This window comes from Carassius carassius, chromosome 45, assembly GCF_963082965.1.
Source record: "Carassius carassius chromosome 45, fCarCar2.1, whole genome shotgun sequence".
Taxonomy (NCBI): Eukaryota; Metazoa; Chordata; class Actinopteri; order Cypriniformes; family Cyprinidae; genus Carassius; species Carassius carassius.
Genome location: NC_081799.1, coordinates 19,424,124 through 19,434,518, shown reverse-complemented (window position 1 = coordinate 19,434,518; position 10,395 = coordinate 19,424,124). Strand labels below are relative to the sequence as shown.

The 10,395-nt window shown below is 40.3% G+C and overlaps 1 pseudogene; it reads right to left on the bottom strand.

Moving 5' to 3' along the window:
- LOC132127013 (neurofibromin-like) overlaps positions 1-9,967 on the bottom strand; it is a 74,764-nt pseudogene extending 64,797 nt beyond the window's left edge.
- Between the last annotated feature and the right edge of the window lie 428 nt (positions 9,968-10,395).

Sequence of the window (10,395 nt, the reverse complement as noted above, 5' to 3'; positions counted from 1 at the left end):
GTCTATCGGGAGGCCATGTAAACGAAAGACGTGATCCACGACGGTCAATGCTGTCTCCTTGGCTGAGGGTAATTTGGGCCCATTTGAGTGTGGAGACCACTAATGTCTCGGGTAAAATACACTCGGGAGTAGACGGGCGTTTGTAACGGTCAAAAATACGTGACAAAGAATCGGGTTTGATGTTCTTGGAACCCGGACGGTACGAGAGAGTAAAGTCAAAATGTCCGAAAAAAGTCCCCACCGAGCCTGCCTAGAGTTCAACCTTTTGACAGTACTAATATATTCTAAATTCTTGTGGTCGGTCCATACTATAAAAGGAACCCTCGAGCCTTCTAACCAGTGGCGCCATTCCTCCAATGCCATCTTGACTGCCAACAATTCTCGGTTACCAATATCATAATTGCGTTCGGCAGGGGATAATCAATATGAAAAAAACGCACATGGGTGCACCTTGTCGTCTGAGGGAGAATGTTGGGATAACACCGCACCTACCCCCACCTCCGACGCGTCGACCTCCACCACAAACTGACGTGATGGATCAGGGGTGATCAGGATAGGGGCTGAAACGAAGCAGCACTTCAGTTTGGCAAACACAGCCTCGGCTGTGTCTGACCACCTGAACATAGTTTTGGGGGAGGTCAAGGCGGTCAGAGGTGCGGCTAGTTGGCTGAAGTTGCGAATAAAACTCCGGTAGAAGTTGGCAAACCCCAGAAACTTCTGTAGGGCCTTACGGGAATCTGGACTTAATTTAATTGCCAGTCTATTTTGGGGTTGTGCAGGAGGGGCCAGGGGTGACCGAGTACTATGGGTGCAAGAGGAGAGTCAAGGATGTAGAAGGAGATGGTTTCTGAGTGGTTGCCTGATGTGATGAGGGTGATGTTTTCAGTGATGTGTGAAATGACCGGCAGTCTCTGTCCATTGAGGGCATGAACCGTGATGTTGTGCGTGAGGGGTCTGAGGGGAATCTGAAGTCTGCGTGCTAGTGCATTGTCCATGAAGTTACCTTCAGCCCCAGAGTCCAGAAGTGCTTGACAGTCGTGAGTCTGCATGGGCTCGTGATCGTAGGAGTCTCGTGATCGTAGGAGGGGCTGGCCGCGTCCCCGCCGCTGACTCGAACATCCGTCTGAGCTCTCGTGTGAAATTGGGTAGGTTCCATCGATCAACTCGTATCAGTCATGCATCTACCCTCAGTGCCAGCTCAATGAGTCCACTGAGTGAGGTCGGAAGGTCCAGGGCGTAGATCTCCCTCTGGACGCGGTCAGCCAGCCCATGCAGGAGCATGTCCCACTGCGCCTCCTCGTTCCATCGACACTCCACCGCCAGGGTGCGGAACTCGATGAAAAAGTCTGAAACGGATCTCTCTCCCTGACGTAATTCAGCTAGCATTCTAGCTGCTTCTCTCCCGGCGACGGCCCGATCAAAAACCCGTTTCATTTCGGCGGAGAGTGTCTGGAACGAGGCGCAGCATGGATCTTGATTCTCCCACACCGCCGTTCCCCATAATGCCGTCCTCCCAGTGTTAACACAAATGCCACCTTGGATTGTTCATTGGAGAAAGTCCTGGGTTGAAGAGAGAAATGCATATCGCATCGTGTTAAGAAAGCTCTACAGAAATTCGGCTCACCCGAGTAGGTCTCCGGAATGGGGAGGCGTGGTTCCGGCTGGGAGGGGGTCTCCGGTGGTGTGGGAGGAACGGGCGGTGTGAGCTGCACAGTGGGAGCTCGTATAAGCTGTAGTTGCTGGGTGAGCTCAGACACCTGCGCCACCAAAACCTGAACAGCGCGACCAGTGTCGTTAAGATTCCGTTCCTGGGAGTCCATCCTTCGAGCACTGGCGCTGAGGAACTTTTCCAACGCCGTTGATGGGTTACTCGCTGCTTCCATGGGTGGTCAGATCGTTCTGTCACGGCAGAAGTAAAGACAGGAAGCAGTTGCGAGTAATTGATGTTTATTAAGAGAAGTATCGTCAGGCTCGATGATGGTGGGTGACGCAGGGACCTCAATGGCAGCACAGACAGGTGAGGAGGTGATTGAGTGCGCTGGTGGTGGTGGTGGTGAGGAATCCACGTGATGACTGGTAAATCCAAAAGCGACCGAACAGGAACAAGACACAATGAAGCAGAGCTGGTGGAACACAGACAAGAAGCACGGAGGACCTCGAACAACGATCTGACAAACAAGAGACGAAAGACAGGGCATTAAGTAGGCTGGTGGAATGAGCTGCAGCTGCCACTGATCAGATGATCAGCAGTAACACCCAAATGAAACAATCAACATGACGTAACATGAGACGAGCAGGAGACGGTGTATTCATGAACCGTGACAGACAGACCTCCAGCTTGGTCTGGGCCTGCAGGCAGATGGTGATGTGACTGCCTGCTGTGGCCTGATCCTGTACGAGAAGAACGGATAAAACAAAGAAAAAAATTATGTTTGTCTCTATATAACCAATATTTGTTATTACATATTTTCAACCGATTTCTATTTTTATTTTAATTATTTTTTACATTTCCTGATATCCTTGTTTTTTTGCCACACAGCAAAGTCCGGTCAAACACACTGCATTGTGGGATATAGTACAGTAGAGTAGTTTGTTACACTTAATTTTGCCAATAATAATAATAATAATTCTTATTATTATTATTATAATATACTGATAATTCATATGAATTGTTTTTTTATATATATATTTTATTTGTACTCCACAAATCGTTGTTTGGATATATACTTAAAGCTTTAGCTACTTCTACTAATATTATTATTATTATTATTATTATTTGAAGTTATTATTTGTACTTCACAAGTGCTTAATAATTTATATGAATTTTTATTTTAAATATAAAATTTGTATTTGTACCCCTCACTGTGCAGTTTATTTATATATGCCACACAATTGATGATGATGATAATAATAATAGATCTATCTATCTGTCTATCTATCTATCTATCTATCTATCTATCTATCTATCTATCTATCTATCTATATATATATATATATATATATATATATATATATATATATATATAAAATTACATTTTATTTGTAACCTACCCACTTTGGCAAATAATAATAATAATAATAATAATAAATATTATTATTATTAGAAGTTGTTATTTGTACTGCATAAGTGCTTAATAATTTATATGAATTTTTATTTTCAGTATTGCTTTTTTATTTGTTATGGAATGATATTGCGGACATTATGCAAAAGGAATCGCAAATTGTATTTGCAATTGCGTTTTCAATTTGTGGACGCATAAAATGTGACATAATCCAAACGCAAATGCAAATCGCGCATTACCGTTTGCATTTTCGTTTAAGCGAACACACAGTGTCTGCCAAATTTAAAATGGAAATGCAAAGTCCATTTGCAATTGTGTTTCCCATATCTTACGAGCTATGAGCCTGTCATATTTAAATAGCAATATAAATTACCACATTTGCCTTTTCACTCTCTCTGCACTGTGCATGTAAACTGCCAAAACTCAAATGGAATCTCAATTCCTTTTGCATTTGAATTTCCGACGTCTACACAGAAACCTGTCAATCAAGTGACAGGGGTGGGGCCATTTTATTGGGCGTGTTTGCATTGGGAAGTGACGTCACTCAAAGTCGACGGTAATAAATAATTATTAATTAATTAGTGTGGACTTTGTCATCTAAATACTTACTAACCAATAAGGTTAAGGATGTGTCTTAAAAATTACTTCATCTTTTCTATCCTGTGAAGCTTTACTTAAAAAAGATGTTTCCTGATATTGACACTTTATGTTCTTTTTGTGGTGCTGAACACGAATCCATTTCTCATCTCTTCTGGGAATGCACATATACAAGTCTGTTCTGGAAGAATTTTTGTATCTTTGATCATACTAAAATGTACCATGTTTTACTATGGTAAATATGAGTTATCGATAGTGTTTATAATTAAACCACAGTAGCCACAAATGTACAGTTGCCTGAGACGTTATGAAATGTTCTTTAACATCATGAACCATAAAATGTAGTCAGTGCGTGCTATGGTTTATTTTCATAATATGTAAAAACAGGTCACAAGTTAACACAGTCACATTTCCTTGATTCAGCAGCTGCACGATGTGCCGCCGAGAGTCCTGTCTTGAATTGAGAGATCTGGAGCTGATTCTGTGTAGTTCGGTAACTCGGTGGTTAGTGACTCGTCTCGCGGTGCGGCGTTCCTTCTTTTAGCGCGTGTTCGAAACCCGCACCAACATGGACTTCATTTTGTGTTTATCCTACTTACTTCATCTGCAAAACGGGCGATCATACTAATAACTTGTAATCTTTACAAGAATATCTGAATCATGCAATGAGCAAGTCTGCGTTTATTAAACACTTAATATCGCGTCAGTTTGTGCTTTCAGAATCGCCGAGTCTGCTGCCGTCGTTCCAGCACATCTGCAGCAGAGACCTGAACCAGGAAATTGGTCACCAGATAACACGGGAACCAGATAAACCGTAACACCGGGAAGAATAGGCAAATAGACTGGTGACGTAGGTCTGCGCGCGTTTCTCAATACAAAGTACGCTGATTTCGGACTTGCATCCTCAGTAGTTCAGACTTTGTGCATTCGACTCGGGAGTGTGATGTCTGCGAGGATGCAGGTCCGGTAATTCTGCAAACAGCAGCGTACTTGATAACATGTCAGCTCGCCTTGACTACTGCAATTTTCCTAACTGTATATTTACAATAAGACAAAAAGGATATGAAATACCACTGCCTCCTTTCATTTTTCATTTAAACATAATAATAGCAGTAGAAATGTACTTAGTTCAGGGAAATGTGTATATATATATATATATAGTCATTACAAATGAAACTAAATATTATATCAATTGCCTCTTTTATTACCGTCGACTGTGAGTGACGTCACTTCCCAATGCAAACACGCCCAATAAAATGGCCCCACCCCTGTCACTTGATTGAGAGGTGTCCGTGTAGATGTTGGAAATTCAAATGCAAAAGAAATTGTGATTTCATTTGAGTTTTGGCAGTTTACATGCACAGTGCAGAGAGAGTGAAAAGGCAAATGTGGTAATTAATATTGCTATTTAAATATGACAGGCTCACAGCTCGTAAGATATGGGAAACACAATTGCAAATGGACTTTGCATTTCCATTTTAAATTTGGCAGACATTGTGCGTTCGCTTAAATGAAAATGCAAACGGTAAGGCGCGATTTGCATTTGCATTTGGATTATGTCACATTTTATGCATTCACAAATTGAAAACGCAATTGCAAATACAATTTGCAATTCCTTTTGAATAAAGTCCGGAATATAATTCCATAATTTGTACCTCAAACTGTGAGTGCAGACTCACTTTGTTCCTGAATTATAAATGATAAATGTGTTTCTGCAGGTGAGAATCTCTTGAAGCCACTTCAGAATCTCAGTGCTGCTGATCAGCTGCAGACCAAACAGCTTCCTACAGATGAAGAAGAGAGCAGTTCATGAGAACTGAACCAACAACACATACACAATCAACACGGCAAAGTTTCATTCCTATCAGCACGTATTAACTGGAGTAGTGTTCACTTAGGAGCTTCCTGATGTCCCAGAAAGTTTTATTAGGAGCGTTTGGGTTCCAAAGCTTGATGCTTTCAGGCTGATGCAGGACCAGAAGAGCCTAAAACAGACACAGATTATGACTGAAAACTTACATACAGACTATCTAAACTCATGCTAGAGGCACCAGATAAACAGCGAGATGCAATGACCTCACCTCCATGGCCTCCTGGGAAATATCTCCCATGTTCTCAAGCGGCACAATCTGCACCAGGCCAGTGATGAGATCTGCAGTGCTGCTGTGGACCTTCAGAACCTGATTACCTAGATTCAGGTTTACGAACACACCTGACATGAATGGTATAGCAGACTCAGAGCATGTCTTTGAAGCAAAGTCCCTTCATGCTTCAAACGCTCCACCATCATCCCCATCCCAAAGAAATCCAAAATTACAGGACTAAATGACTACAGGCCTGTGGCTCTAACGTCTGTGGTCATGAAGTCATTTGAAAAACTGGTGCTGGCCCACCTGAAGGACATCACTGGACCCTTGCTGGATCCTCTTCAGTTTGCCTACAGAGCAAACAGGTCTGTGGACAATGCAGTAAACATCGGACTGCATTATGTTCTGCAACACCTAGACAGAACGGGGACTTAAGTGAGGATCCTGTTTGTGGACTTCAGCTTGGCCTTTAACACGATCATCCCAAACCTCCTCCTGCCCAAACAAACTCAGCTCTCCGTGCCCACCTCCGTCTGTCAGTGGATCAACAGCTTCCTGACAGACAGGCAGCAGCTAGTGAGGCTGGAAAAATACACATCCAGTACTCGTACAATCAGCACCGGAGATCCAAAGGGCTGTGTTCTCTCCCCACTGCTCTTCTCCCTGTGACGAGTTAAAGAGCTGCTGTCTGGTGCACTCTCAACAACCTGGAGCTTAACACACTCAAAACAGTGGAGATGATCGTGGACTTCAGGAGGAACCCCCCTGCACTCCCCCCACTCACCATCATGAACAGCACTGTGACTGCAGTGGAGTCATTTAGGTTCCTGGGCACCACTATCTCTCAGGACCTGAAGTGGGACATTCACATTGACTCCATTGTGAAAAAGGCCCAGCAGAGGTTGTACTTCCTTCGCCAGCTGAGGAAATTTAACCTGCCACAGGAGCTGCTGAAACAGTTCTACTCCACCATCATCGAATCCATCCTCTGCACTTCAGTAACTGTCTGGTTCAGCTCAGCTTCTAAATCGGACCTCAGAAGACTACAGAGGGTAGTCCGGACTGCTGAGAGAATCATCGGTACAACCCTCCCTTCTATTCAAGAACTGTACTTATCCAGAGTGAGCAAAAGGGCCAGTGAAATCAATCTGGACCCCTCACATCCAGTACACTTCCTTTTTTGAACTGTTGCCATCTGATCGACACTACAGAGCTCTGAACACCAGAAAAACCAGACATAGGAACATTTTCTCCCCTCAGGCAATCCATCTTATGAACAGCTGATAATAACTGTGGAACACACTTCACTATTTATATTTATATACACATCCACTTATTTATCTAACATACTGTACATACTTGGCGTACACTTAAATTTTTTGCACATAATATACCTGTACATACATAAATGCTCATTGTAATATACCTGCCATACATTGTCAATTTGTATATTGTCATTCCAAAAAACTGAGGTATATATATATATATATATATATATATATATATATATATATATATACGGTATATATTTATTTATTTAGAAATAAAAAAAATTAATTCATACACGCAAATATATATATATATATATATATATATATATATATATAAATAATGTGGTCCGTTGTCACTACTCCATTAAATGATTACAGTGTAGTTAGGTGTAACAATCTGGGCAATAATAATTATAATACTACTACTACTACTAATAATAGTAATAATAATGATGCAAGGATTATAATAATTTTGTTTATCATAATTGTTTTGTAATGATACACTTTAAATTGTAATAATCTTTATAATGCAATTTTAATGCCAATAATAATAATAAATAACACATGAATTATAATAATACAGTTTATATTATAATAATATTTATATTGTTATTAAGGTAATTTTCTTAAAAGTATTCATAATGATATAATAATATAGAAAATTAAATTAAAATAATATAATAAAAATAATTATTATATTGTTATTTTAAATTGTTTTATATGAGCCACACCACTGTAATAGATCATATAATAATAGTAATAATAATAATAATTCCACCTGCCTTCTCTAAATTGTAGATGGCACTTAACTGGGCTGGCTTCTTTGAGGCTTTAAATTTAAACACACTTTCTGCAAGAAGAAAAGACTTGACACATTAAAAGAAAAATTTATTATTTTCTCCAGAATTTCCCACATCAACTTTTTTCAGCTCAGAATATTAAACCCTGAGTTTGAGTCAATCAAACCTTGCAGTAGGCGTTTCAATTTACAGCAGTCCACTTTGATGTACTGGATGAGCTCGATGTCGTGCACGTCTATGCTATCCTCAGAGCAAACGGTCAGCTCCTGCAATCTGCAGAAAATCAGAGAGATAAAATCCATTCGTTCATTCCATTTAATCACAAGGGGTCGTGACTCGTGTATACCTGGTGGAGATGCGGCTGAAGACATGTTGAAATTACTGCAGCTCAGAAAGAACAGAACCCCACAGACTGAGTTCCTCAGCTCCGCCGAGTACTGATTTCCCTCACGGTACGTGTGGATGAAATGACAGATCTCACGCAATAAGTGTTTGATGAGCATCGTCTCATCCAGATGCATGCTGTCCTTTTGTTGCTGGAGAGAGAAAGGGAGTTTACAGGATTTGTTCATTTGTTGTTGATAGGAATTATCAACACCTAGATGTGCATCTTGCTTCAAAATGAAGTTGAAAAGGCAATAATGGCACAATGGTGACATCTTATGTAGATGAGACACAATCAATGATCTGCAGCTGTCTGCAGACTTCTCCAGTGTGTCCATGAGGATTAGCTGGGACAGGTAAAGGTTCTTTGCAGTATCTCCAAATATCCGCTGTAAAAGATAGAGATAGTTAACTAAGAGAGAGAGACCAGCACATGTGGCGCTCTAACAAAGAAGAACCATCTTCAACGGTCTAGAACAAATGCTCACATCAGCTCTTGCCTAGGGACCGACCAATATACTTAATAACCAATATTAATAACTAGACAGTAAGACATAATGTTGACATACTGTAGGGTCAATAACAAAAGTAACAAAAAATATCTGTATCTGTTGTGTTTTTATTTAGCAATAACACATTAAATTAATTAAAAGTGACAGTAAAGAGATTGAAAATAAACAAATGAATGCTGTTCTTCCAAAAATAAAAATATCACCGTTTCCAAAAAAAAATTCAGCAGCACATCTGCTTTCAACATTAAAGGAGCTATGTGGAGGTTTTTACTTAAAAAAAATCTTTAAGATAGAGTTTTCATTTGTACATGATGTAAAAAAAAAGAATGACACCTCGACTATCCACCACGGTTGCCTCTATCAGCCTGTAGGCTCAATTGTGTGTGGAGGAGTTGGGCCCGAATTGGCGCGAAAATTCACAAAATGTGACGTCATGCACGTTCTCGTCTACTTGGGCTTACAACCGTATGGCACGCCAGCCATTATAGTAAGCAGCGGCAATAGTGTTTTCAAATGGACTCTGCGGATGGAAAGAAGCGACCAGCCTTCAGCACAATTCAGACACCCACGGACACTCCTCGTAAGTAAAAAAAAAAAAGAGCGTAAAAAAAAAAAAGAGCGTGCGCACTGAGAACGAGCATGAGACTGGCTGCAGTTCCTCTAACGGCCACTGGTGTCAGTAACGGTTAGAAATTTCAGAACCTACGCAATGCTCCTTTAACAATAAAAATAAATGTTTCTTGAACACCGAATCAGCATGTTAGAATGTTATATGAAGGATCACGTGACTCTGAAGCCTGCAGTATTAATGCTAAAAATTCATATTTGCCATCGCAGGAAAAAATTACATTTTAAAATGCATTAAAATATAAAACCGTTATTTTAAACATTAATACTCTCTTACAATATTACTGTTTTTACTGTATTTTTAATCAAATAAATGCAGCCTTTTTGAGCATTAGAGACCTGGGAGGAATTGTACCTGGAAATGTTGATCAGACATTCCTTATTGTGTTCTGTGCTGATTTTAGTGTGTGTGTGTTTTGCAAGCTGACTTTAACAGGAGGCTAAAGACAACAAACATACACTGTGTTCAGATACAGACATACATGTTCAGAGGATGTTTCAACCCACTTAACAGGACAACTCTGAATTAGAGATGTTTTCGTTGTATTCTGTTTTTCACATAAACCTATTATGTGACACTTCAGAAACAGGGACGTAACAATTAACCGTGAGCAGATGTCCTGGCATTTTACCGGTTCAAAACCAATTCTAAGATGCTAAACAAATCGCGATTCAGTTACGGTTAGGAGTTTATATGTCTGAGGGGAACTTACTGTCTTTAGAAAAGTTTAGATGGTATTTTTTCTTTTCATCTTGTCTCTGTATAATGTGCATTGAAGTTCACAAGTGTAGCGCTGTTTTGTTTACAGCAGAAACCAAGGAAACACTTTAAGTGCCACCTGCTGGCAGAGAGTGAATCTGCGTCTCTGCCTTTCTGTTTCATGCAGATATATTTTATGTTTAGTTACACAAAACTGAAGTCAAACCAATCCATTTTTGCTTCAAATTTAGAAATTATACAATCTAATTTAGATAATGTTGCATGTATGCAGCATCTTTGTTTGGAACATGATGATTAACACGGAATGGTTGCATCTAATTTTAAATGGAAAGAG